The following is a 15340-nucleotide window of genomic DNA, read 5'->3' on the forward strand; positions in this document are numbered from 1 at the left end:
TCTTCCAATAGAATGAAGAGACAAGGATAAGACCAGTTTGAGAAGAAATCTATTAGGGACCTTATCAGGAAGCGACTGTAGAATTCTATGGGGGACAACCACCAAACAGAAGCACATCTAACAATATTCACTTCTAAATCATGGAAGGAAATCTCTGCTAAGGAGGAGGGGAACCAGTCACTCCGCTGGGGAAGAGATCAACACATCTTCCTCAAAGATTTCAACACCCAAACTGAAATCGGGCACAGTCTTAGCACGGATAAGATCCGTTGTAGAAACAATTCTACTGGGGAAGTTATCCAGGGGAAGGATGAAACTCTGTGGGGAATAACCACCAAATCAAAAGTTCCAAAACCAACCCATTTCCTCGTACTGCAAAAGAAATCATCTCTGCCAAGGAGTAGAGAAACACCATTCTGCTGGGGCTAGAAAATAAACATTTTCATTACCTACTCTACTCAGGAGGAATCAACAAATAGGCTCTGATCAGACAATTCCACTATCGAAACCTTGCTGAGGACTGAACTGGGGATTATCTATAGGCAATCAGCTGGAGATAACCCGCTGGTCACCGTACTAGGGAGCTAAATGGGATCAATCCTATTGGGGATGATCAAAAAGCCAATCTGCTGGAGATCAATGTAGGAGAATCCACAGGGGATAAGCTACGAACCAAATTGCTGAGAATTCCACTAATGCTGGGGATTTCCTGCTCACTCTGCGGGAAAATTCCAATCCTGACTGAGGAAATACCAACTTCCTCGAAAGGATAGCATGTCAATTTATCAATTTATAAGGGATTTTAGATCAATCCGCACAAGGGATCACAACCATATAATTGATAACACAAATGCTAGATCCAGCCTCAATTGGGGAGCTAGAAAACTAAGACCAAACTCCAAACCCTCTGGGGAATTAGGTGATGCTTGCCTTTCTTTTGTGTTCGCGGAGGAGACAACCTGAAAGATAAGGAAGAGGATACAAGTATGCTAGGAATATGAACAAATGTCTTACCCTTTTGGAGATCATACTATCCTTGGGAGAGCACTGAAGACGTCCCAATTATCCTTTTTGTCATTGTGAATGTTCACTTTGTTTAGAAACAGTTTATGAAAATTTTATTTATTTAAAACAATGATACTTATCAATTAAAACATGCAAACATTTGTTGAACAGAAATAAATAAGAGTGCGAAGAATTGGATAAAGGCTCAAATTTATTTGATAGAATGGTAGTCGGCAAATGGCAAGACTCCATGGATCTTTACAAATTTGAAATTGGCGATATATTTGAAAAGGGCTACATTGAATATACTGACCATTTCTCCACCAACTCTGAATCTAGTGTATTTGAAGCTTCAGTTGACGATGACTGAGCGAAATTCTTTGACAGAAGACGGTTTGTAGAACAAGGTCTTGTCAGGATGCAGTTACTTGCCAGATCCCTAATTTTTGCCTAGATTACCCCAAGGTGAGGTACTCAATCTAGCGGGATATATATATTTATTTTTTGTGTCTCTAACTTTTGCCTGGATCGCCCTTTCGGGTTTTCAATCCACCGAGACGCTCATTTTTGCCTAAGCAGTCCTTTCGGGTTTTCAACTTAGCGAGCTATTATGTTTTTATTTTAGGAGAAGTATTTCTTGACTGCATCTGAATTCACAGGACGAGTGAAATCCTCCCCGTCCACAGTTGTAAGTATCAAAGCACCGCCTGAAAAGGCTCTCTTAACAACATATGGACCTTCATAGTTTGGAGTCCACTTGCCCCTGGAATCGGGTGCGAAAGATAAAACTTTCTTGAGCACAAGGTCAACTTCTCGGAACACACGAGGCTTGACCTTCTTATCAAAGGCTTTCTTCATCCTTTGCTGATATAACTGACCATGACACATTGCAGTCAATCTCTTCTCTTCTATTAAATTCAGTTGGTCATAACGACTCTGAACCCATTCAGCCTCAGTCAACTTGGCTTCCATCAAGACTCTCATTGATGGGATCTCCACGTCTACTGGGAGTACGACCTCCATGCCGTAAACAAGAGAGAAAGGGGTTGCCCCTGTTGAAGTGCACACAGATGTACGATAACCATGCAAAGCAAGTGGCAACATCTCATGCCAATCTTTGTACGTAACAACCATCTTCTGGACAATCTTCTTGATATTCTTATTAGCAGCCTCAACATCCCCATTCATCTTGGGTCTATAAGGAGAGGAATTATGATGTGCAATCTTGAACTTGCTACAAAGCTCTTTCATCATCTTGTTGTTCAAGTTAGATCCATTATCAGTAATGATCTTATCCGGCACACCATAACGGCATATGAGTCGATTCTTGAGAAACTTCACAACCACCTTCCTGGTCACGTTTTCATATGACGCCGCTTCAACCCACTTGGTGAAGTAATCGATTGCTACGAGAATAAGTCTGTGACCGTTGGACGCTTTCGGCTCTATCATGCCAATCATGTGAATTCCCAACATGGAAAAAGGCCATGGTGATGAAATCACATTCAGAAGTGTCGGGGGAATATGAATCTTATCCACGTAAATCTGACACTTGTGACATTTCTTCACATACTTGTAGCAGTCAGACTCCATTGTCAGCCAATAGTAGCCTGCTCTCAACATCTTCTTTGCCATGGCATGTCCATTGGAATGAGTACAAAATGAATCCTCATGGACTTCAGTCATCAACAGGTCTGCTTCGTGTCTATCCATGCATCTGAGCAGAACAATGTAATAGTTTCTCTTATAAAGCACCTCGCCATTGAGGTTGAAACGGCCAGATAATCTCCTCAAAGTCTTTCTATCTTTAATAGATTCCCCTGGCGGGTAAATCTGACTCTGAAGAAAACATTTGATATCAAAATACCATGGATTATTATCTTTCACCTCTTCTACTGCAAATACATGAGCTGGTCTATCCAAGCGCATCACAGTGATATTGGGGACTTCATTCCAGAACTTTACCACAATCATTGAAGCAAGTGTAGCAAGAGCGTTTGCCATCTGATTCTCATCTCGAGGAATATGATGGAAGTCAACTTCAGTAAAGAACGTTGAAATCCTCCTCGCATAATCTCTATATGGGATGAGGCCAGGCTGATTCGTCTCCCATTCACCCTTAATCTGATTAACAACAAGGGCCGAATCACCATAAACATCAAGATGCTTGATCTTAAGATCAATACATTCTTCCAATCCCATAATACAGGCCTCGTACTCCACCATATTATTTGTGCATTTGAAAGTTAGCCTTGCTGTAAAAGGAAAATGTGTGCCCTGAGGAGTAATAATCACTGCCCCAATACCATTTCCATATTGATTTACAGCGCCATCCAACACCATGCTCCATCGGGAACGAGGCTCTAGCCCTTCTTCGAGCGTAGGCTGATCGCAATCTTTCATTTTCAAATACAGAATCTCCTCATCTGGGAAGTCGTATTGAACTGACTGATAATCTTCAATTGGTTGATGTGCCAAGTGGTCAGCCAAGATACTACCTTTAATAGCTTTTTGAGCTCGATAATCAATATCATACTTAGACAATAGCATCTGACAACGGGCAATCCTCCCAGTTAAATCAGGCTTCTCAAAGATATATTTGATTGGATCCATTTTGGATATCAACCAAGTTGTATGATTTAACATATACTGGCGTAAGCGCTTAGCAGCCCAAGCCAAAACACAACATGTTTTCTCAAGTATCGAGTATCGAGACTCACAATCAGTGAACTTCTTACTCAGGTAGTAGTTAGCATACTCTTTCTTTCCAGATTCGTCTTGCTGGCCAAGGACACAACCCATAGAGTCTTCAAGAACTGTCAGATACATAATCAATGGTCTTCCTTCCACAAGCGGAGATAGAATCGGAGGCTCGGACAGATACTCTTTAGTACTATCGAATTCTTTCTGGCAATCCTCGGTCCAATCATGACACTGATCTTTCTGGAGGAGCTTGAATATTGGCGCACATGTGGCAGTCATGTGGGATATAAATTTGGAAATATAATTCAAGCGACCAAGAAAACCTCGGACTTGCTTCTCAATTTTGGGCGCAGGCATTTCTTGTATTGTTTTGACCTTGGCAGGATCAACCTCAATACCTCTTTCGCTGACAATAAAGCCCAATAACTTGCCGGAACGGACTTCAAATGTACACTGGTTAGGATTCAGACGAAGCTTATACTTCCTCAAACGCTGAAAAAGCTTCAACAAGTGCTCTATATGTTCAACTTCCGTTCTTGACTTTGCAATCATATCATCAACATACACCTCGATCTCCTTGTGCATCATATCATGAAACAAGGTAGTCAGAGCACGTTGATACGTTGCTCCGGCGTTCTTCAAACCGAAGGGCATCACTCGATAACAGAATGTTCCCCAAGGTGTGATGAATGTTGTCTTTTCCATATCCTCGGGTGCCATTTTAATCTGATTATATCCGGAAAATCCGTCCATAAATGAGAAGACATTGAATTTAGCTGTATTATCTACCAACATATCAATATGTGGTAGTGGAAAATCATCTTTTGGACTAGCTTTATGCAAGTCTCTATAGTCCACGCACATTCGGACTTTTCCATCTTTCTTAAGCACGGGCACAATATTGGCCACCCATTGAGGATATGTAGAAATCACTAGAAACCCCGCATCAATTTGCTTTTGAACTTCTTCTTTAATCTTCACTGCCATATCGGGATGAGTTCTTCACATGCACACACTCAGGCTTCAAAGGCAGGAAATGTTGCACGATATCACTGTCCAGACTAGGCATGTCTTCATATGACCAGGCAAAGACGTCGACGTATTCTCGTAGCAACTCAATCAACCCGTTCTTCACATATTCTTCCAGGAGGGCCCCAATCTTCACCTTACGAACAAAATCCTCAGACCCCAAGTTGATTGTTTCCAGATTCTCAAGATGCGGCTGAATGATCTTCTCTTCGTGCTCAAGCAGACGGGTAATCTCGTCAGGAATCTCTTCAACACCATCTTCTTCGGCCTCAAATACAGGGAACTCAAAGTTTGGAGATGGTGTTGGATCATTATGTTCAACGGGTTTGGTCAACCTGCATAATGATTTTGGATATAAAAGAGATTTTAGAATTCAAACAAGGCAAATCATTATGCAGATGAAAAGATTGATTTTATTCTATTTTTTAAGGTTTTATGTGATCACCAAACTCATGCAAAAAAGCAAAAAATGAAAATAATTTTGGAAAAACAAACATTTAACATGAATTTATTGAATGAATATCATTGTATTTATGTGCCAACAATGTCATCACTTTTCCTTTTGGCATGGGAGAAGGGTTTTTAAACAAAAATGAACATTACATGGACTTATGGACAACTTTTGGAACTTCAACAGCGACCCAATTATTGCAGATCCCTCCAGAGATGACAAAGTTGCCAGAATCTTCCTTTGCATCCTCTTCCACAACGACAACAGCTTCTTCGTCTTCGACAGTGTGGATGAAACCACCACTCTGAAACAGTCCAAGCTTGTTGAAAGCGCTTGAAGAGTACCCTATGCCAGCCTGGGATTTATTGTCTTCCAGCTTGATCATTTGTCCTAAACTAGTAGTTGTGCCAGGCTCAATGGCCAACTTCGCATCATTGTAGGACGCAAATGAAGAAGTTCCTTTCTTAGAAGGCTCAACAATAGACAAAGCGTGGAACGACGTCCCAACTTCATCCTCAACATCAATATAAGAAAAGGAAGACAAATGGATAACCAAGAGAGCCTTCTCTTCCCCCACCACCACCAACTTTTTGTTCTTGACAAATTTCAACTTTTGGTGTAGGGTGGATGTCACGGCGCCTGCCTCGTGAATCCATGGTCTGCCCAACAAACAGCTATATGATGGGTGAATATCCATGACCTGAAAAGTGATCTGGAAATCACTAGGTCCTATCTTGACTGGGAGTTCAACCTCGCCAATCACAGTCTTGTGGGATCCATCAAAAGCTTTGACGACCACTCCACCCTGCCTCATTGGAGGCCCCTGGTATAACAGTCTAGCCAGAGTAGATTTTGGCAACACATTCAACGATGATCCAGTGTCTACCAGCACATTTAGACATGGCAACATCCTTACAGTTCATAGAGATGTGAAGTGCCAAATTGTGAAGTCACATTAAGACATGGCACATTTAGACATGGCAACATCCTGAATACTGGTGATATCACATTAACTTCATCATCCTCATCGCGATTCTGAAGTATTTCTATTACGCCTTCATCCAGCATTTCTTGGATGTCTTTTCGGACTTGACGACATCCCCTCTCATTGATAGTGCAAACACGACAACTGTCATGGTCATGCTCATAATGACTGTACCCACACAACAGTCTGTGCATCTTTGACCAAAGATTGTCGGATATGGCGGACATATCGGACCTTGTATTTTCCAAGGCAACCCTAAACCATGTTGATAGCAGATTTCCCATGCTCGGGCAATGGGTTCTTCTTAACATTAGGACCTACGTCCTCGAAAAACAATATACCGCTTCTCACAAGGTCTTGAACCTTGGTCTTCAACGGGTAGCAGTTCTCCACATCATGTCCGGGAGCACCGGAATGATAAACACAATGAAGCTCGGGCTTATACCACCATTGAGGGTTGATAGGTATAGCCGGTGGGTCACGTGGAGTGATCAGTTTCCTTTCTATTAAAAAGGGATATAGCTCTGCATAAGTCATGGGAATAGGATTAAAAGTGACCCTCTTCCAATCATAGCTTGTACTGGTCTGATTATTGTTTCGAGGCTGGTAGGGCTGCTGTTGAGGACGGTGTTGTTGTTGCTGATACTGTTGATGTTGAGGTTGCGGGTTCTAATTATGATGCTGATATTGCGGATTTTCTCTGAAAACAGGTGCTATATGAGCCAACTGATGCTGATTACTGGTTGGACGCACAGTCTTCCTCTTCACAGAGGGTCTTCTAGATTTAACATGGGAGGTCACATCATGTGCCTCACCATCTTTCTTCTTGGCAAACGCCCCATAGCGTTTGGCAGAAGAGCCTTCTTCTCTAGTCAGGCGCCCTTCACTGACTCCTTCCTCCAAACGCATCCCCATGTTCACCATCTCAGTGAAGTCAGAAGGAGCGCTAGCAATCATCCGCTCATAATAGAATGAGCTCAAGGTCTTCAGAAAGATCTTGGTCATCTCTTTCTCTTCTAGCGGAGGCACAGTCTGTGCAGCAAATTCTCGCCAGCTCTAAGCGTACTCCTTAAAAGTTTCCTTGTCCTTCTGGGACATGGCCCTTAATTGATCCCTATCGGGAGCCATATCCATGTTATACTTGTATTGTTTGACGAACGCTTCACCAAGGTCGTTGAAGGATCGGATGTTCGCGGTGTCCAAACCCATGTACCATCTCAGGGCGGCACCAGACAGGATGTCCTGGAAATAATGAATGAGGAGCTGATCATTGTCGGTCTGAGTCGACATTTTTCTTACATACATAACCAAGTGGCTGAGAGGGCAAGTGTTTCCCTTATACTTTTCAAAGTCAGGCACTTTGAACTTTACAGGGATTTTAACATTTGGAACCAGGCAAAGCTCAACAGCAGACTTGCCAAAGAGGTCCTTCCCTCTGAGAGTTTTGAGTTCCTTACGAAGCTCAAGGAACTGATCGTTCATAGCATCCATATTTTCATACACGTATGGGCCCTCAGATGGCTCAGAGTGATAAATGGTGTCGTCTACTCTCGGCATAGTATGAACGACCGGAGGTGGAACATCAAGGACCGGGCTAGATGCCGACAGAGAAGCAAACATTGGGGCGAGACCCTCAAGAACAAAATTCGCGGGCATCCCCCAGGGGAACCCGGCTGGCATAGCAGTAGGCACGAAATGGGCACTGGCAGCAGGCACTGTTGAAGAGGCAATCTCAGAAACGACTGTCCTCTGGGAAGGAGTTGAAGGCGTTGGAGTAGACTGGCTTTGGGCGGCCAAGAAAGACTCCATCATGGCAGTCAATCTTGCCACTTCCTCCTTCATCTCTCTGTTATCTTGCTCGAGGTGATCCATCAGTCTTGAAGAATTGGCTCTGGTGTAGTACCGGTGAGTCAGCTTGTCTTCAAAAAAAGTGAAGAACACAGAGTTAGACCACTGAATGAGAAACATGGAGCAAAACCTGCTTATGCACATGATGTATGCAATGCTTGTGCATATGATCTATTTTTTAATCAGAGGAACTTTAGAGTTCTATTTGCAAATATTGAAAAATATTAATCATTTAGACATATATGGAAATATCATATCAATAATATCTCGAAAAAAAAATTTACACTAAAGAAGTACAGTCTTGGTAACCAAATAATACAATACAAGAGAGAAGGAAAATGAACATCCTATGGAACCCTAGAAACAATCGTCTAAAGCGCTGGAGACTGGAACATAAGTTGCACAAAGCCTCTTCACCTCCCTCTCATAGGCTGCCTCCATATCCGCCTTCTCTTTGGCGAGTCGATCGTACTTCCTCTTCCAAATCTTAGAAGACTGAGGAAGAAGAGAAGTCACCACATCATCAGGCTCATCAATAACCCGATGCTCCAGGAACTTTATCAATGCATCCTTATCCTTAAGCTGCTGAAGTAGCTCCTCTCGCTCACGGATCCAAGCACGTGAGCGGTCTTCGTCTCTCAACTCCTCTACTCCTTGGTTAGGGAGGGTTGAAGGCCCAGCCATAACCAAAAGTGTAGGTCTTGGATAATCATAAGGCATAAAGTAATCAGAAGCTCTCCTCCTAACCCACGAGGTATAGGGTTCCAAAGCAATACAATTCTTCGGACCCAGCTCTTTCCTTCCCTTTTTATGAATCTTGTGCCAAGCGCGGACCATCCTGATCTTCAAGCCTTGGGGATCTTTACCCTCTTGAAAGAACACACCTTCTAACAAAATGTTATTAGGTTTATCCTTTAAGGGGAACCCAAGCTGACGACGTCCTAAAATAGGGTTGTAGTTTATCCCACCACATGTACCAAGTAGAGGTACATTGGAGAATTCACGACAAGAGTCGATAATCTGCACACCATCATATACACGGTTGTACCAAAAGATATCATCATTAGTGAGAGACATAAGTCTCGTGGACCACCGTAGACATCTTTTGTGCTCCTTGAAGGCGACCGTCTGTGGCAAGTGCGAAATAAACCACTTGTACAACAGAGGCAAACATCACACAATGGTACCACCACTCTTTGCATTCCTCATATGCAAAGAGAAATAAGTGTCACCCAACAGAGTATGAACGGGATTAAGAGTAGAGAAAATCCTAATAGCGTTCACATCCACAAACTTGTCGATGTTGGGGAATAACACTAGCCCATAGATGAGAAGTACAAATATGGCCTCAAAGGCGTCCTCACTCATGAACTTCCCATACAAAATAGCTTAAGCAATGAGGAACTCAGAAGGGAGACCTTGAATTCCACCTTTGGTAGTCATATGAGCACCAACCAGATATTCATCTATATGCAATAGATCAGCAATCTCATGAGAAGTAGGAACTCTCTCCAAGCCACTGAACGGCAACTGATCTAGGATAGGTATGCCCACAAGATAGGCATACTCCTCAAGCGTGGGTAAAAGCTGGAAATTCGGGAATGTAAAGCAACGGTACAAGGGATCATAAAACTGCACCAATACACTCATCATACCTTCATTCACCTAAGTAGCAAGAATAGACAGAAGCTTCCCATGGCGAGCTTTAAACTCCAAGGGATCTAATACATAGGATGTCAAACTCCTTAACTCTTTCAAGTCGGGTTGTCTGAAACTGTACTTCTTCATATTCCTTCATTGTCTATCCATGTCTAAAAATTTGCAAATAGACCTCTTAAGTTCCTTAAAATTTTTCTCATTGTTGATGATATGGATGTGTATAAATGCATGAATGCATGGATGCAACAATCACACTCAAGGATCAAGCAAAGCACACCACACAAAGGTCATGGGATGGATCAAATCATCCTTAATATCAATCATCCATTTTGGTGGATTATGGTTTACACCTTATCAACACCCATGTTCCATTGATATTAAGGATACACAAGAACGGATCGACCATGAATCAAGGGTTTGTTGCAAGTCAAAAGCATGGAGTCTCGGTTAAGAACCACCCAAAGGGAGTGTATTAGGGTTAAACCTGCCAATCATGTTCTACAAGAGGTTCCCATAGTCATCATCCCATCTTTCGAATATTATCGGATAAATGACTACTCGTATTCCAAAAATATTCTCAAGAGAGACTCTTATAAGTGTAGTATTGCGTAACAATCTTATCAAATCTTACACTTGAACGACCTTCGCACTACGTCCTAAAAAATAGGCCAAGATGGGATTTGTAAACTAAGGTCCTTGGCTTCTAAGGTCTATATTGGAAAGAGTAATGCCTAACCACGACTACTCGTGTGACGTTATTGATCCCAACATGACCTCCACCAAGTGAATGGGCTTGCAAGTCAACTTGCTAAGGAATAAGTCCACACAAGTTAACAAGACTATGCCATTCTCCTATCCTAAGTGCACTCGAGTTCGGGTATAGAACTCATCTCACAAGAGACCACCAATCATACAAGCAATTAATATACCAAGCAATTCATACATTACAAACAATACAGTAATCCCAAATTTGCACAAAAATATGTCACAAAAAATATACAAAATACAATACAACAAAAGTGAAAAGTAGGCAGAACCCACTAGGCACACATTGGTCCCTAGCAGAGTCGCCACTTTTTTGTAGCGGGGTATTCGGTACCTTTAGATTTATTGACTAAACCAAAAGTAAACCAAATAATTTCGAGTCGCCACCGCACTTCTATTTATCCAAAGGAATGGTTAGAAAGCGAACAAAAACTGAGAAGTTTTATCTAATAAAAAACTAATAAAAAGGTGTCAGAGATCTGGGTAAGGGGGTTGGTTACACAGAGGGAAGGTATTAGCACCCAAAGTGTCCTAGGTACTCCTAGGGAACCCTTTTCATAATTTGTTGTAAGGTAGGATGGTATTTTGTTAAAAATATGTGCAAACAATGATTGGGGGGATGAAGAAGAATGTACAAATTATTTACAAATTTTGTGTTTGAATGGATAAACCCGCTGCCTACGTACCCTCTTAAAATATTAAGATCAAAACCCCGTAGTTCGGGGTAAAAATCTCAAAACAAGTTGGTGAATTAATTGGTCCAAAAGCCTTAAGGTCTTTTGTTATCCAAGGGAGAAAACTCAACCTAAAACTACAAATCCATCATGTGAGGATAGCTTCAACATGCTTGTGATGGGTTAACCCTATAATAAGCATGGAAGACTCATTGTCCATCACAAAGGATGTAGGTGAGTATTATATCAACCTCAAGGATAACTCAAACCTAATAGATAATGTTTACGGAAAAAGCTTTGGTAAGAAGTGGCCATTGAAACCACAAAAATAATTGAGTCAGTTATATTCACCAATGAAAAGTATTTATAAAGTATGGTCAAAGTTGACTTCAGGATTCAATTCAAAATAAGTGTTATGAAAAGAAAGTTTGAAAATCAAAAGCATAGTGCTTAGGTTTCTAATTTAGAAAACAAATGTTAATGTTTGCACATAAGTTTTGGCTTGGGTTAGAGTGGATGGAAGAAGAAGAATGGATAAGTCCAAAACAAATAAAAGGTGAAGGAGGAGAAATAAAACCACAAATGAAGTTCCCTTCTTGAGATCATAGTGATGATCCAAGTAGCTCCCATCCTTTGGAATAAGCAAGCAATAATCAAAACTCAAGCAATCAAGCACACAATCAAACAAGCTCCTAGGAATCCTCCAATGGCTTTTGTATCTCTCACTTTGGAAGCTCATGACAATGATTCTTCTATTTGGCTCAAATTGGAATCCCTAGCACAAGATCACACACATCATAAAGTTCTATAGTACAAACAATGAATGGACAAGAGGGAGTTTAGAAATTGGTCTTTACAATTCATCTTCAACATTAAGCATTCTAAAGGCATGAGGCCTAGTTGCTCTTTGACTCCATTTTTGCATAGGGAATGTCCTAAAGTCTAAGTCCTTTTTGTCCATTTGCATTTGGTTCACAACAATCGAAACAAAACACAAGCACAATGGTATATGCTCAAGTGAGCAAAAGGCAAATTGCATTAACATAAACATGGGCTCAAGTGAGCAAAGGGAAAAATAAAATGAATAATGAGCAAGAATTTAAATTGCATAAAGTAAATTGAAAGAATTAAATGGCTTGAATTAAAAGTTAATGGTCAATAGTTAGTGTTAGTGTGCCATAAGGCAATTTAGCGCTATGTTAAGCAATCTTAAGTGGACTAATGTTGTAGTCACACCTATCTGAGGCCGGTCAATAAAAATTTAGGCAACAAACACAAGTTAGAGACCTTGACTAGTAAGTCAAGCTCCTACAACTTGCCATGCCAAAAGAAAAGAAGAATGATCTTGTATTGATTTTGGTTTTTTTGCTTGATCAAGAAGCAACCTATCCTTAATGCAAAGCCATTCACTTTATCTTTGATCAAGATGAATTAGATTTGAATCAAGAAAGATTAAACCTCCTATACATCAAGGCTAACCACCAATCTTTAACTCATTGATCAAAAAGAAAAAAGATGAAGAAGAAGATGAATAAGAGTGTACATGAATGGAATTCAAATGAAGTAAGTAAAGTGCATTGACCAAAGATGATTAGAATCAACGTCAAACACTAGTAAACAGAAGCGAAATGAAACTTAGAAGTCAAGAAAAAAATAAAATATTTTTGGTATTTTTCAAAATTAGAATAATACTTGAATTAAAATAAACAATTAAAGGTCAAACTTCAAATCCATCTCAAATCAACTTTGAAAAGTCCAAATGGATCATCCTAAGTTCAACAAGGTCAAACAAAGTTAGACAATTTTTTTTAGCATTTTTAGAAACCAGAAACTATTTTTAATCAATTAAAATGCATAAAAAATAACCTAATTGAATTAAAATCTCAAATAAATCTCAAATCAGTTAATAAATTGATGAGAATATTTTTCATAGGTCTATCATCATTCAAAGAGGTTAAGAAAATATTTTTGTATTTTTTGGATATTGAAAACTATTTAAAATGAATTAAAAATAACTAGAAAAGAGAAAATTAAAAAAAAATATATCAAATGATAAAATAAAAAATATTGAAAAGCATTTTTAGAAACTACAGATTAAAAGAGAAATAATGCAATTGGTCTCATATTTTTTGGAATTAAAATGAGAGAGATATTATTTTTAAAAATAAAATAAAATAAAAGAAATAAAATGGAAATTAAATCAGAAATTGGAAAATGCTAAAATATGTGGCGCGTTGGATCTAAGCTCATTAATTGAGCTGGCACATCCAAGGGTCCGGGCATGCGCGCACATCAAAAACCTTAGTCCACTGAGACACATGTGGTATTTAAAAAAGTCATACAAATGAAGAGTGGAGATTAGATCTGGAGAATGCATCGCACGACTCACATTTGATCTGGAAAGCAGACGCTGGTGTACACCACCACTTCTCCGGCGAGCTCATCAACGCCGGTGAGAATTGCAGACATGGCAAACTCAACCAAATGGAGCGATCTATATATCAATGGAAAGTTGGGGTGATGTAATCACCCCTGTACCATTTATTTTCACTCTAGACCTCCATGGAAAGAGAAATCAGAGGTGGAAAGTAATGGTGTTCAACTTGAACTCAATGGATTTTCAAAATTAAAAGTACAGTTCAATTGCCTCTGATGAGAGGACTTCAGCCAAACCAATAAATGCAAGAAACAAGCTACAATTAGTGAGTTTCGAAGAAGAAAAGTTTGAACATCCACCTCTGAAATATGGATCTATGGAGCACAATTCCTCTTAGCTATTGATTGCAGTGTGATCTAGAGATGAAGATGAAGCAAGGCCAAGGAATTTTGAGTCTGATAATCAACCAATGAAGTTGAAAATCAGATATGAAATTTTGAAAAGACAGAGTGAATTCCTTTAGGTATGGCTATGGAGCGAGTTTTGCAGCATAATAGGCGCCTTTAGGTTGCTCAATTAAGAAGCCTAGTGAATAGTCCGTTTTTGTACCTAGAGTTGTTTGGCTTGTACCCAGACATTTAATTCCTTCTTTTTCGGACAACCATATAGTGATACAATGTCTTAGATCCCTCACTTGTGGTTCATGCCACCTTTCCCTCTATGGTACAAATTCCCTTTATCCTATGGATTCCAATACACTTTCACCTTTTGATTTCGAAGAATACTTCTTTAGTCACTTGTCACCAGATACTCTGTTTTGTGACTTCAGTCACTTTATTCCATTCATTTCCATGATACCTTCATACTCTAACTTCATTCACTTCATGTGATATACGAGTTATCTTTGATCCAAATACAATATACCTTTGTGCTCCATTTTGTACCTCTTTGTGAACCAAGAGCTATCTGTACTATGTAATCAAACACTTAATTCATTCTTTTTTCAGTTATTCCAATATGATGTTGTAGGCCCTCGCGTGTTGGTTCATACCAGTTTTACTCTTGAGTTCATGTTTTCACCCTTGTTGGAGTTCAAACAACATTATCCTTTGCTTCAAACCATACCTTCTATCACACTTCTTTTAATCTCTCACTTCTAGTTCCTTGAACTATGAAGCTCTGAATTCCTCATTGCACTATGAGGATACGTAGGCATGAGGGCCTTAATCCTCACCGAGCACTCTGTCTATTCCCTTTACTTTCCCATTCTTTGGCGAGTAATCTTCAGATAACACTTATTTGAGCGAGAACAATCAAAACGGTTCTCATGGAGTACCATGGATGTTTAGGATGCTAATACCTTCCCCTAGCATAACCGACATCCTTACCCAGCATATCTCTTTCCCCCGGGTTTTATTGATGTTTTCCCTTCCTGTAGAGGGAAATTCATGATCATCAAGCTATTAACAAGCTAGAGAGCAATTAATAAGAGTCGTCACCGTGCTTTTATTGTTTCCAAGGGAAAAGGGAAAAAGTATGAACAAAACCCAAGAAGTAATAAGTTTTCAAATAAAAACTAATAAAAGTCTAAGATCACAGGTAAGGGGGTTGGTTACACAGAGGGAAGGTGTTAGCACCCAAAGTGTCCTAGGTACTTCTAGGGAGCCCTTTTTGTGTGCATATGTATTTTGTACAAAGTGATGTTTACAAATAAATAGAGTGGGGGATGAGAAAAGAATTCATTAATTATATTTTTGTGTTTGACAAGACCTTCGGACTTGTGCCTACGTACCAACATAAAAATGAGGGATCAAAACCTCGTAGTTCGTGATACAAATTTCAAA

This window comes from Lathyrus oleraceus, chromosome 2 (assembly GCF_024323335.1).
Source record: "Lathyrus oleraceus cultivar Zhongwan6 chromosome 2, CAAS_Psat_ZW6_1.0, whole genome shotgun sequence".
Taxonomy (NCBI): domain Eukaryota; kingdom Viridiplantae; phylum Streptophyta; class Magnoliopsida; order Fabales; family Fabaceae; genus Lathyrus; species Lathyrus oleraceus.